This window comes from Dendrobates tinctorius, unplaced genomic scaffold, assembly GCF_039654945.1.
Source record: "Dendrobates tinctorius isolate UK_male_01 unplaced genomic scaffold, ASM3965494v1 ptg000138l, whole genome shotgun sequence".
NCBI lineage: Eukaryota > Metazoa > Chordata > Amphibia > Anura > Dendrobatidae > Dendrobates > Dendrobates tinctorius.
This window is the reverse complement of record NW_027361806.1, coordinates 21,253,389-21,266,568: the sequence shown is the minus strand read 5'-3', so window position 1 is coordinate 21,266,568 and position 13,180 is coordinate 21,253,389. Positions and strand designations below refer to the sequence as shown.

Here is a 13,180-nt window from a genome sequence, read left to right as displayed (position 1 = left end):
GCAGGATGAATTCATTTAAAATGGATATTCTTCCCAGGTTCTTATACCTATTCCATGCGGTTCCGATTGTACCACCGAAGACATTCTTCCAGACCATTAGATCTGCGTTAATCCGCTTCATCTGGCAGACATCTAAACCTCGTCTCAAATACATTATTCTAACCGCCCCGAAGCCCAGAGGTGGTGCGGGCCTTCCCGACCTGGAACTCTATCATAGAGCTTCCCTACTTGCATGTTTGTTTGACTGGCAATTCGGCCACCGTTCTAAACAATGGGTTCATTTGGAACAGACATCTTTTGGTGTCCCATTGCGCCATCTTCCATGGATCCGACGCACTGAACCGGTTGCAAACGACTTTAAGGGACCAACAGGTTTCTTGACCCGAGAAGTTTTACAGATCTGGAATCGTGTTAAACATAAAAAGAAATTGATCAGCACTCTGAATCTGCTGTCACCAATATTTGGTAACCCGGATTTTCCTCCAGGATGTCACAGAGACCAATTTTTAGGTTGGCATAGGAGTTCTGACTTACGACTGGGACAGGTACTGGTGGACGGAAATTTTCCGACATGGGATGCTTTATGGGTAAAGTTTCCCAATAGGTCACTTTCCTGGATGGAATATAATCAGCTGAGATCGTTTATACGGGGACGTTCGGTCGACCGTACTTCTCGCCCCCCCACGACACGGTTGGAAGCTTTATTACAACTGCAGGACCCTCCCTCTCATCTGATTTCTCTTTTATATAAGGAACTTCATTCAGGAGACTCGGACATGGCTCCAAGTTACGTCCGTGCGTGGGAGGAAGAGATGGGTTGTAAATTTTCAGCGGAAGACCTTGACAAAGCATTTCTCTTTACACATAAAATGTCTCCGGCTGGGGGCGCACAGGAGAAAAATTTTAAGATACTGACCAGGTGGTATCTGTCCCCCGTTAGATTGAAGTCCATTTTCCCGACAGTAGATGATACATGCTGGCTCTGTACAGTGGAGAGAGGCACGCTATTCCACATTTGGTGGCAATGCCCTGCTGTGCGACCCTTCTGGGAAAGGGTGTTTCGGGCCTACCCAAAGATCTCTGGAAAATATGTCCCTCCCTCCCCACAAATTGCCATCCTATCAATTCTCCCGGGTTCCATATCCACTCAAAAGAAGAGCCTTCTCCGGTTTTGTATTACTGCGGCACGGATGGTGATCCCACGCCACTGGCGTACGACGACACTGCCAACTATGGCAGAATGGTTATCAGAATTTACAGACATTTTTCGTATGGAGGAGTTGATGGCTGAACTGGAGGGAGATAACTCCCGTTTGATCCGAATATGGCAGCCTTGAATCGTGTTCAGGGAAACTCCTGGATTACTTCGATTGGTCGAAGACGCTTCTTAGGAGCCGGCTCGGAGATCTGAAGACCGTCTCCTTTTCACTTCTCCCCTTTTCCCTCACCCTCCCCCCCTTTTCTCTTTTCTTTCTATACTTCCTGTGAGTCCTCCTACTCTAATTTCTTTCTATCTTTGTTATTTGAAATACACCTCCACAGGTTACGTGCAAATTGTTGTTGAACATGAACCATTGATGCCGTAATCTAGTACGGCTTGGTGTATAATCTTATGTCTTGTATGTTATATGTCAAATTTTTCTCAATAAAATAGATTCAACATAAAAACCAAAGAAATAACAATTAAAAAAGCCCTCACTTTGGGAGACAAAGGAAGAAGCCTAGCGGTGAAATGCGCGTCGGGGTATATGGACGTTTAGCCCAGCTCCACAAAAAGGTGAATCGTTACCCTACATTGAGGGCTTTTTTCATGTATGCATTATAAGTCTAATGGCACATATCGGTGATTTACCTGTCTAGCTTATTATAGCTTTTGACCTATTTTTTTTATATGATGTGCAATATTTGTCTCCCAAAGTGAGGGCTTACCTTGGCTTTTATCCCAGTACTGACTTTAGTATTTTGCCCATTTTTATGCCTATGAGATTTCTGTTTGCACTATGCACTTTATTGATTTCTGTTTATTGGGTATAATTATATGGCATAATTTAAGGCTATAGTCTAATTAAGGGTGTATCAACTTTTAGGAGTATTTAAGTATTTTTTCATATGGATTATTTTTCTTTTTTTTGGTCTATTTGTGTGATAGCTGGTTCGTCCTTCTATTGAGGCATTCTGCTTTTTTACTTGTTATTTCTTTGGTTTTTATATTCATATTTAAATAAAAATGATTGTTTTATGTATCTCTTCAGTTTTTCCTTCTTTATCATAAGTTTGGATTTGAGTATTTAATTGGTGGTGAAGTGCCATTTTTTCGTATATTTATTGGACATTATATTGATGGTTATTATAAAATGTACGTGGTTTTACTGTAAATTGCTGTGTTTTTACACGACAAGCACTTTACATTTATCTTTTGTGTTACCCCTTTGTCCTCATAAATTGTAAGTTCTTGTGAGGACAAAGGGGTAACACAAAAGATAAATGTAAAGTGCTTGTCGTGTAAGAGAAACATTTGCACCTCTTCTGCATGTTTTACCCACTCCTGGTTTTGGCTTACAAATACTTAGGCAAAAAACTGAACAAATACTGTTTGTCTTTTGGCTAACTTTTGCTCTGGAATAAACAGAGAAATCTACATGTCATCCAGATCTTGAAGTGAATCTATCGGCAGGTTTTTACTGTGTAATCTGAGTATTATGATGTAGGGGCATAGGCTCTGATTCGAGCAATTTCACTTGCTTGCCATTTTTATTCAGTCACTCTTATCTCCTGCCTCCTGTAAATCTTGAAGTTCTCTGAATGCTGAACCCTGTATAACCCCGCTCCACCACTGATTGGCAGCTTTCTGTGTTCACTGTTCTGTGTTATGGGCAGAATGGTGGCTCAGTGGTTAGCATTGCAGCCTTGCAGCGCTGGAGTCCTGGGTTTGAATCCCACCAAGGACAACATCTGCAAAGGAGTTTGTATGTTCTCCCTGTGTTTGCGTGGGTTTCCTCCGGGTTCTCCAGTTTCCTCCCACACTCCAAAGACATACTGATAGGGAATTTAGATTGTGAGCCCCATCGGGGACAGTGCTGACAATGTGTGCAAACTGTAAAGCGCTGCGGGATATGTTAGCGCTATATAAAAATAAAGATTATTATTATTAAGGTCCAGTCATTAGTAAACTAAATAGGGGAATTCAAATAACGCTGCATGAACCGGTCACTGGCCAATATCTGTACAAGTACAACTACAAAGTGCTACCAAGAGAGAAGAGTGAACACGGGATAGTTAGTTAGATTAGTCATAGGTCAGTCTAGCGAAATGTGTTTTAGGGAATGTTTGAAATTGTGGCTACTGGGAATTCACCAGATTGGGGTGCATTCCAGAAAACTGGGGCAGCACGAGAGACGTCCTGGAGATGGGAGTGGGAGCTTCGGATTATAAAGTATGTTAGTCTTATGTAATTAGCAGAGCAAACAGGATGGGTAGGGTGATAGACAGAGATGAGGAGGAGATGTAGGGTGGTGCAGCACTGTTGAGAGGACAGGTAGTGTGGTAGAGATGAGGATGAGATATAGGGTGGTACAGCACAGTGGAGAGGACAGGTAGAGTGGTAGAGATGAGGAGGAGATACATGGGTGGGACAGCACTGTGGAGGGCTTTGTGTGTAAAACAGATACGTTTATAATGAATTCTATAGTGGATGGGCAACCAGTGCAATGTCTGTCACAGGGTAGAGGCATCGGTGTAGCAGCTGAACAGAAACATGGTCCTGGCTGCTGCATTTGTGATAGATTGGAGTGGAGAGACTTTAGTAAGAGGGAGACTGATCAGCTGAGAATTGTAGGAGTCCAGGAGAAAGAGAATCAGAGTGACATTAAGTTTTTTTGTAGAGTTAAATGTAAGAAAAGGTTGAATTCTAGAGATGTTTTGAGGTGCTGGTCACATGAATGAGTCTTCATATATGTAACCCATTGTGTTTTATCTGGAAAAGGTAAGAAAAAAAACATGAAAAAGTGAAGGAAAACCAAAAGCGGTTTTAATATGGTTTTACTTTGTAGGGAAAAGCTAGAGATGATTCCTGCCCAGATTACTATCATCCAACCCAGACATGTTATTACAGCCGCCTCTGCCCACCTAAACTGTGGCCCCCTCTTTCCCAGCGCCTTATAGCAGCCGCATGGTTTGTCTCTATGAAACGTTCACCCTTGGACTTCATCCAAATTGTAAATTAATTCTTTGTTTTCTTCAGAGCATAATAACAAACACATTGTCAGCTTTAAGGCTATGTGCACACGTTGCAGATTCACCTGTGGTTTTTTCCACGCGGATCCGCAGGTAAAACCGCAGGTAAAGTGACCTGCGGTTTTCCTGCGGTTTAGCCCTGTGGTTTCACACCCCTACTAGGTTAAAGGTGTGAGACTGCTGCAAAAACCACCCAAACAATTGACATACTGCGGTTTGTAAACCGCAGCAAAACCGTGCGAAAAAACAGCAGCGTGAGCACAGCGGTTTTGAAATGCCATAGGCTTACATGGTACTGTACCATGCCTGCGGAAACGCAGCAGAATCCGCAACGTGTGCGCACAGCCTTATAATATTCCACTTGTGCATAATCATCATCACTGTAGAATGATTGACACTAAAGCCCAATCGACTCCACAAAGGGGTCACCTCCTCAGATGGTGGTCAGTAGATACAAGCGGAGAGCCCACAGACAGCACATAAGTGTCGGGTCAATAAGGCTCTAAGGGAAGTCCCAGGGTCAGCGCTTACTATAACAAGCACTTCACACATTGAACGTGAACAGTAAACCACAATAAAATGGAATAATCAGTGTTTTTCAGAAGATCAAAAAGTCACACGGTCTCTTAGAATATAATCCCCACATCTGCCGGCACATCTGCAGTGTAAATCTATGCAAGTCACATTGTATCAGGCATCATAGATTAATGGAATGAGAATACAATATGTGATATGATGCTCCACCACATTATTCTACGATATCGGGGGACAGCTTGGCAGCATTGATGGCCAACAGCACATACTCTTCATTCAACACCTTAGTGATATTGTGGTGGGCTTGTGCTTGAAAACAGCAGCTTATGAGAAAAAGGAGAGCTGAAGTGCAAAGAAACAGAACAGCAGATGCAGCCAGTTGTTAGGCAGGTCGCGGAGTTATGGTGATCAGTGATGAGCTCGATTGCTAGTAGAGCATTTTTGGCGTGTTCAAATACTAAGATCAAGCCGCGGCGGCTGCAGGTCTCGTGGCTGTTCGACAGCTCAAATACATGTATGCATAGCCTGTTTGCTAGGCAATCCCTGCTTGTGTAGCGGCTGTTCAATAGCTACGAGACATGCAGCCGCGGAGACTCGAGCGTAGTATTTCATCATGCTGGAAATGCTCTACTAGCACTCTAGCACCCTCGCTCATCACTAATGGTGACCTAAAACTTTAATTGGCAGAACAACAAAAGTTACCGTACTCAAGTAATACTTCAGACCACGAATGTATCGCTCGCACCCACATTGTTGCTGGAAGACTTCTATCTCGTCCTTGTTTGTAGTCACCACTTTCGTGTGATAAATGTACGTTATTTCCCCGGTAAACCATGGTAATCTTCATGTTACTGTGCAAGGACGTTTTATGAAATTTTCTGCCGTCCTAGACAGAATAGAAAATAAATCAGATGGTTCCACTGGTAAATCACCGCGGTAGCTGACACCGCCATATAACACCACAACGTGTCACAGCTTGGGTTTTCTCCCAGATCACCGCCTCCAGGGAACTTTAATCATTTTGTTCAGCGCTCTTAGCCAACACTTCTCATAATTTATTTATTTTTTGGAGGATTTTATTTTTTTCAGAACTGGGACACATGGATATAAGATGTATTGTAGCGATGGATGGGTAATCTGTCTGAGTAGAAGAGAAATGCAAATATATTTTTTATCCTATCTTCTTAATATTGGCATGTACAAGACTATAACTACTATAATACTGCCACTATGTACAAGAATATAACTACTATAATACTGCCCAATGTACAAGAATGTAACTACTATAATACTGCTCCTATGTACAAGAATATAACTACTATAATACTACCCCTATGTACAAGAATATAACTACTATAATACTGCCCCTATGTACAAGACTATAACTACTATAATACTGCCACTATGTACAAGAATATAACTACTATAATACTGCTCCTATGTACAAGAATGTAACTACTATAATACTGCTCCAATGTACAAGAATATAACTACTATAATACTGCCCCTATGTACAAGAATATAACTACTATAATACTGCCCCTATGTACAAGAATATAACTACTATAATACTGCCACTATGTACAGGAATATAACTACTATAATACTGCTCCTATCTACAAGAATATAACTACTATAATACTGCCTCCCTATGTACAGGAATACAACTACTATAATACTGCCCCTATGTACAAGAATATAACTACTATAATACTGCTCCTATGTACAAGAATATAACTACTATAATACTGCCACTATGTACAGGAATATAACTACTATAATACTGCCCCTATGTACAAGAATGTAACTAATATAATACTGCTCCTATCTACAAGAATATAACTACTATAATACTGCCTCCCTATGTACAGGAAGATAACTACTATAATAGTGCTCCTATGTACAAGAATATAACTACTATAATACTGCCACTATGTACAGGAATATAACTACTATAATACTACCCCTATGTACAAGAATATAACTACTATAATACTGCTCCTATCTACAAGAATATAACTACTATAATACTGCCTCCCTATGTACAAGAATATAACTACTATAATACTGCCCCTTATGTACAAGAATATAACTACTATAATACTGCTCCTATGTACAAGAATATAACTACTATAATACTGCTCCTATGTACAAGAATATAACTACTGTAATACTGCCCCTATGTACAAGAATATAACTACTATAATACTTCCCCTATGTACAAGAATATAACTACTGTAATACTGCCCCTATGTACAAGAATATAACTACTATAATACTTCCCCTATGTACAGCAATATAACTACTATAATACTGCCCCTTATGTACAAGAATATAACTACTATAATACTGCTCCTATGTACAAGAATATAACTACTATAATACTGCCCCAATGTACAAGAATATAACTACTATAATACTGCTGCTATGTACAAGAATATAACTACTATAATACTGCCCCTATGTACAAGAATATAACTACTATAATACTGCCCCTATGTACAAGAATATAACTACTATAATACTGCTCTTATGTACAAGAATATAACTACTGTAATACTGCCCCTGTGTACAAGAATATAACTACTATAATACTGCCCCTATGTACTAAAATATAACTATAATACTGCCCCTATGTACAAGAATATAACTACTATAATAATGCCCCTGTGTACAAGAATATAACTAGTATAATACTGCTCCCTATGTACAAGAATATAACTACTATAATACTGCCCCTATGTACAAGAATATAACTACTATAATACTGCCCCCTATATACAAGAATATAACTACCATAATACTGCCCCCTATGTACAAGAATATAACTACTATAATACTGCCCCCTATGTGCAAGAATATAACTACTATAATACTGCTCCCTATGTACAAGAATATAACTACTATAATACTGCCCCTATGTACAAGAATATAACTACTATAATACTGCCCCTATGTACAAGAATATAACTACTATAATACTGCCCCTATGTGCAAGAATATAACTACTATAATACTGCCCCCTATGTACAAGAATATAACTACTATAATACTGCCCCTATGTACAAGAATATAGCTACTATAATACTGCTCCTATGTACAAGAATATAACTACTATAATACTGCCCCCTATGTACAAGAATATAACTACTATAATACTGCTCCTATGTACAAGAATATAACTGCTATAATACTGCCCCTATGTACAAGAATATAACTACTATAATACTGCTCTTATGTACAAGAATATAACTACTGTAATACTGCCCCTGTGTACAAGAATATAACTACTATAATACTGCCCCTATGTACAAAAATATAACTATAATACTGCCCCTATGTACAAGAATATAACTACTATAATACTGCCTCTTATGTACAAGAATATAACTACTATAATAGTGCCCCTGTGTACAAGAATATAACTAGTATAATACTGCTCCCTATGTACAAGAATATAACTACTATAATACTGCCCCTATGTACAAGAATATAACTACTATAATACTGCCCCCTATGTACAAGAATATAACTACTATAATACTGCCCCCTATGTGCAAGAATATAACTACTATAATACTGCTCCCTATGTACAAGAATATAACTACTATAATACTGCCCCTATGTACAAGAATATAACTAGTATAATACTGCTCCCTATGTACAAGAATATAACTACTATAATACTGCCCCTATGTACAAGAATATAACTACTATAATAATGCCCCTGTGTACAAGAATATAACTAGTATAATACTGCTCCCTATGTACAAGAATATAACTACTATAATACTGCCCCTATGTACAAGAATATAACTACTATAATACTGCCCCCTATATACAAGAATATAACTACCATAATACTGCCCCCTATGTACAAGAATATAACTACTATAATACTGCCCCCTATGTGCAAGAATATAACTACTATAATACTGCTCCCTATGTACAAGAATATAACTACTATAATACTGCCCCTATGTACAAGAATATAACTACTATAATACTGCCCCTATGTGCAAGAATATAACTACTATAATACTGCCCCTATGTACAAGAATATAACTACTATAATACTGCCCCCTATGTACAAGAATATAACTACTATAATACTGCTCCCTATGTACAAGAATATAACTACTATAATACTGCCCCCTATGTACAAGAATATAACTACTATAATACTGCCCCTATGTACAAGAATATAACGACTATAATACTGCCCCTATGTACAAGAATATAACGACTATAATACTGCCCCTATGTGCAAGAATATAACGACTATAATACTGCCCCTATGTACAAGAATATAACTACTATAATACTGCTCCCTATGTACAAGAATATAACTACTATAATACTGCCCCCTATGTACAAGAATATAACTACTATAATACTGCCCCTATGTACAAGAATATAACGACTATAATACTGCCCCTATGTACAAGAATATAACTACTATAATATTGCTCCTATGTACAAGAATATAACTACTATAATACTGCCCCTATGTGCAAGAATATAACTACTATAATACTGCCCCTATGTACAAGAATATAGCTACTATAATACTGCTCCTATGTACAAGAATATAACTACTATAATACTGCCCTTATGTACAAGAATATAACTACTATAATACTGCTCCTATGTACAAGAATATAACTACTCTAATACTGCTCCTATGTACAAGAATATAACTACTATAATACTGCTCCTATGTACAAGAATATAACTACTATAATACTGCCTCTATATACAAGAATATAACTACTATAATACTGCTCCTATGTACAAGACTATAACTACTATAATACTGCTCCTATGTACAAGAATATAACTACTATAATACTGCTCCTATGTACACAGTGGCGTAGCAACTGTTTGTGGCGCCCGGGGCGGTCGAAAAATTTGCCGCCCCTTTGGTCGATGATAATCCGGAAGCATCCGAAGAGCCCACACTACACTCAAAGATCTAATTTTTAGTCTGCTACTAACTCTGCTGTTATTATTTCTACATTTCTAGACTTTCATCTTCTTGCAGTTCTCTCTCTATATATATATGTATGTATTAGCTTGATGATGCTGGATGAAGACCTAATGGCTTTTTTTAATAATAATTTTTAATAATGTGACAGAAAAAAACAGAAAATATATGGGGAGGAGATGTACGAGGACACGTATATGGGGGGATGTACGAGGACACGTATAGGGGGATGTACGAGGACACGTATAGGGGGATGTACGAGAACACTTATATGGGGGATGATTATTGTATTAGGACACCTGTGGTGTGATGTCTATGTGGCATGTGACAGCTGTCTGTGGCTTCTCCCGTACAGATGTTGGTGGTGCATTCTCCGGTAATGGCCGCGGTGCACCCAGCAGCCTCTCCCACAAATCGCCCCCATACCATGCTCCCCAGTATCCCACCTCACCCCGTGCAGTACTGTCCTACCCTTTTCCTCTCGCTCCCAGCCGGGGCAGCAGCACCGCCATATTCTTTCCTCCTCCCGGGAGCATCAATAGGGCGGAGCCTCTGCAGCTGCTACGGTGCCAGGACGGGACAGAAAACCTAGGAAAGCAGAGCTGCTGCTGTGCTGACACATGCGCAGAGTGTACACACACAGGTGTATACACACACACAGACACACACACACAGGCATACACAAACACAGGCATACACAAACACAGGCATACACACACACATATGTGTATATACACAGACACACACACACAGGCGTACACACACACAGGTGTATACACACACAGGTGTATACACACACACACAGACACACACACAGGCATACACACACATAGGTGTATATACACAGACACACACACACAGGCGTACACACACACACAGGTGTATACACACACACAGACACACACACAGGCGTACACACACACACACATAGGTGTATATACACACACACAGACACACACACAGGTGTATACACACACACACACAGACACACACACAGGCATACACAAACACAGGTGTACACACACATAGGTGGATACACACACACGGTCGTACACACACACACACACAGGTGTATACACACACACAGGCATACACAAACACAGGCATACACACACACATAGGTGTATATACACAGACACACACACAGGCGTACACACACACACACACAGACACACAGGCATACACAAATACAGGTGTACACACACATAGGTGGATACACACACACGGTCGTACACACACACACACACAGGTGTATACACACACACAGGCATACACAAACACAGGCATACACACACACATAGGTGTATATACACAGACACACACACAGGCGTACACACACACACACACAGACACACAGGCATACACAAATACAGGTGTACACACACATAGGTGGATACACACACACAGGTGTACACACACACACACAGACACACAGACACACACACACAGGTGTACACACACATAGGTGGATACACACACAGGTGTACACACACACACACAGGTGTATACATACACACACAGACATACACACACACAGGTGTACACACACATAGGTGGATACACACACAGGTGTACACACACACACACAGGTGTATACATACACACACAGACATACACACACACAGGTGTACATACACACACACACACAGGTGTACATACACACACACACACAGGTGTACATACACACACACACAGGTGTACATACACACACACACACACACAGGTGTACATACACACACACACACACACAGGTGTACATACACACACACACACATAAGTGTACATACACACACACACAGTGTGGCTGCATGCACAGATCCTTTCGCTGCTGCACATGGTGAGACACAGGCAGCGGTGTTGGTGGCACATAACTGCACACAATGGAGGCAGACACACACCCAGCGCAGCCTGTGATGAGGATGACAGCTGCCTGCACACAGGGCCGCCGGGGGCAGCCGCAGACCACCTTACCCCAGCCCCGCACTCACCAGCTCACTGCTCGGCTCTTCCTAACATGGCTCCTTGTGTGCATCACATTCCTGGCAGTCGCGACCATCCCACCATGACAGTCCTCCAGTGCAGCGGGGCTGAAGTCAGCACTGCCTCTGCCCAGCGCAGCGCTGCTCACTGAGGGTCCAGGCGGAGAGGAGGGAGAAGCTGCTAGGTAGCAGGGGTACAGAGACTCCCGATAGGCGGAGGAGAAGGATGGAGGAAGGGTGGGAAGAGGCTGCATTACATTACCCCCTCACTGCACAGCCCCGCAGGCCGAAATGTACAGTCAGTGAGTCCAGGCTCCGCGCTTCTCCCACAGAGGAGAGGAATTGTTTCTGCTGCCGCGCCGCCCCCACACACGTGCCGCCTGGGGCGGACCGCCCCCCCCGCCCCCCCCACGCTACGCCACTGTATGTACAAGAATATAACTACTATAATACTGCCCCTATGTACAAGAATATAACTACTATAATAATGCCCCCATGTACAAGAATATAACTACTATGATACTGCCTCTATGTACATGAATATAACTGCTCTAATACTGCTCCTATGTACAAGAATATAACTACTATAATACTGCCCTTATGTACAAGAATATAACTACTATAATGCTGCCTCCTAGCTGTGAGGTTGTGTGTCTGTGGTTCTCCTCATGTCTGGAGCAAGCCCAGGGAGGGGCCACCCTGGGCGTGGAAGCTCCCCAAGCAAGACCCTGGCTTCCAGGCCTACACTGGGAGGAAACTCCCAACCTTCTCATGTGGATGGAAATCCTCGAGTTGCCTCTGGGGAAAATAAACCTCAGAATGAAAGTCCCAGCAGCATGGAGAAAGATCATGCGTTGAAGCTCAGTACGGGAAAGAAACAGGAGAAAGTTTTGTTTGTGTGCAAGGATGTTGCAGTTAAACAGTCGGCCAGTCAAGGCAAACAGTGTCCAGAGCCTGGAAGGATATCCCAGAAGGCATCTTCTGCTGAGACCCTGAGGGCTGGAGGGCAGGTGGCTGCACAGAAGGTGAGGCACAGTCCATTACCAGCCTCTGGTGTGCAGCTCACTCCAGGCAGACAGAGACGGACATCTCTGGAGAAGCAAACACTCCAGGAGAACCTTCAGCTGAGACATGTGGTGACCAGCATGGTGAGCTCTGGACGCACGAGATTGCAGGCTGGTGGCAGCGGTAAAAGTGTTGCGGAGGCTGGAGCCACAAAACCAGCGACATTAAAAAACAAGGTGTCACCCCCTAAAGCAAGACCCCAGAAGGAGCCGCCGCGAGCCCCAGAGCTACAGCTGGCAGAGGAGATACCAGGACTGGTCAGAAGGTTTGGTGAGTTGCAGCAGCAGAGGAATCTTCTGAAAATGGAAATTGACTGCATTTACCAGGTGAAGGCTGCTAATCCTGGGGATCACTCTGTATATAACCAGATACTGAATGCACT

General features: G+C 41.7%; 1 long non-coding RNA gene across 1 annotated transcript in view; it reads right to left on the bottom strand.

The window, feature by feature from the left end:
- LOC141048793 (uncharacterized) overlaps nucleotides 1-12,052 on the bottom strand; it is a 44,512-nt gene extending 32,460 nt beyond the window's left edge. The window contains exon 1 of the long non-coding RNA XR_012220149.1: nucleotides 11,743-12,052. This is a non-coding gene — a long non-coding RNA (uncharacterized lncRNA). The remainder of the gene's footprint in view (nucleotides 1-11,742) is intronic.
- Nucleotides 12,053-13,180: the final 1,128 nt, after the last annotated feature.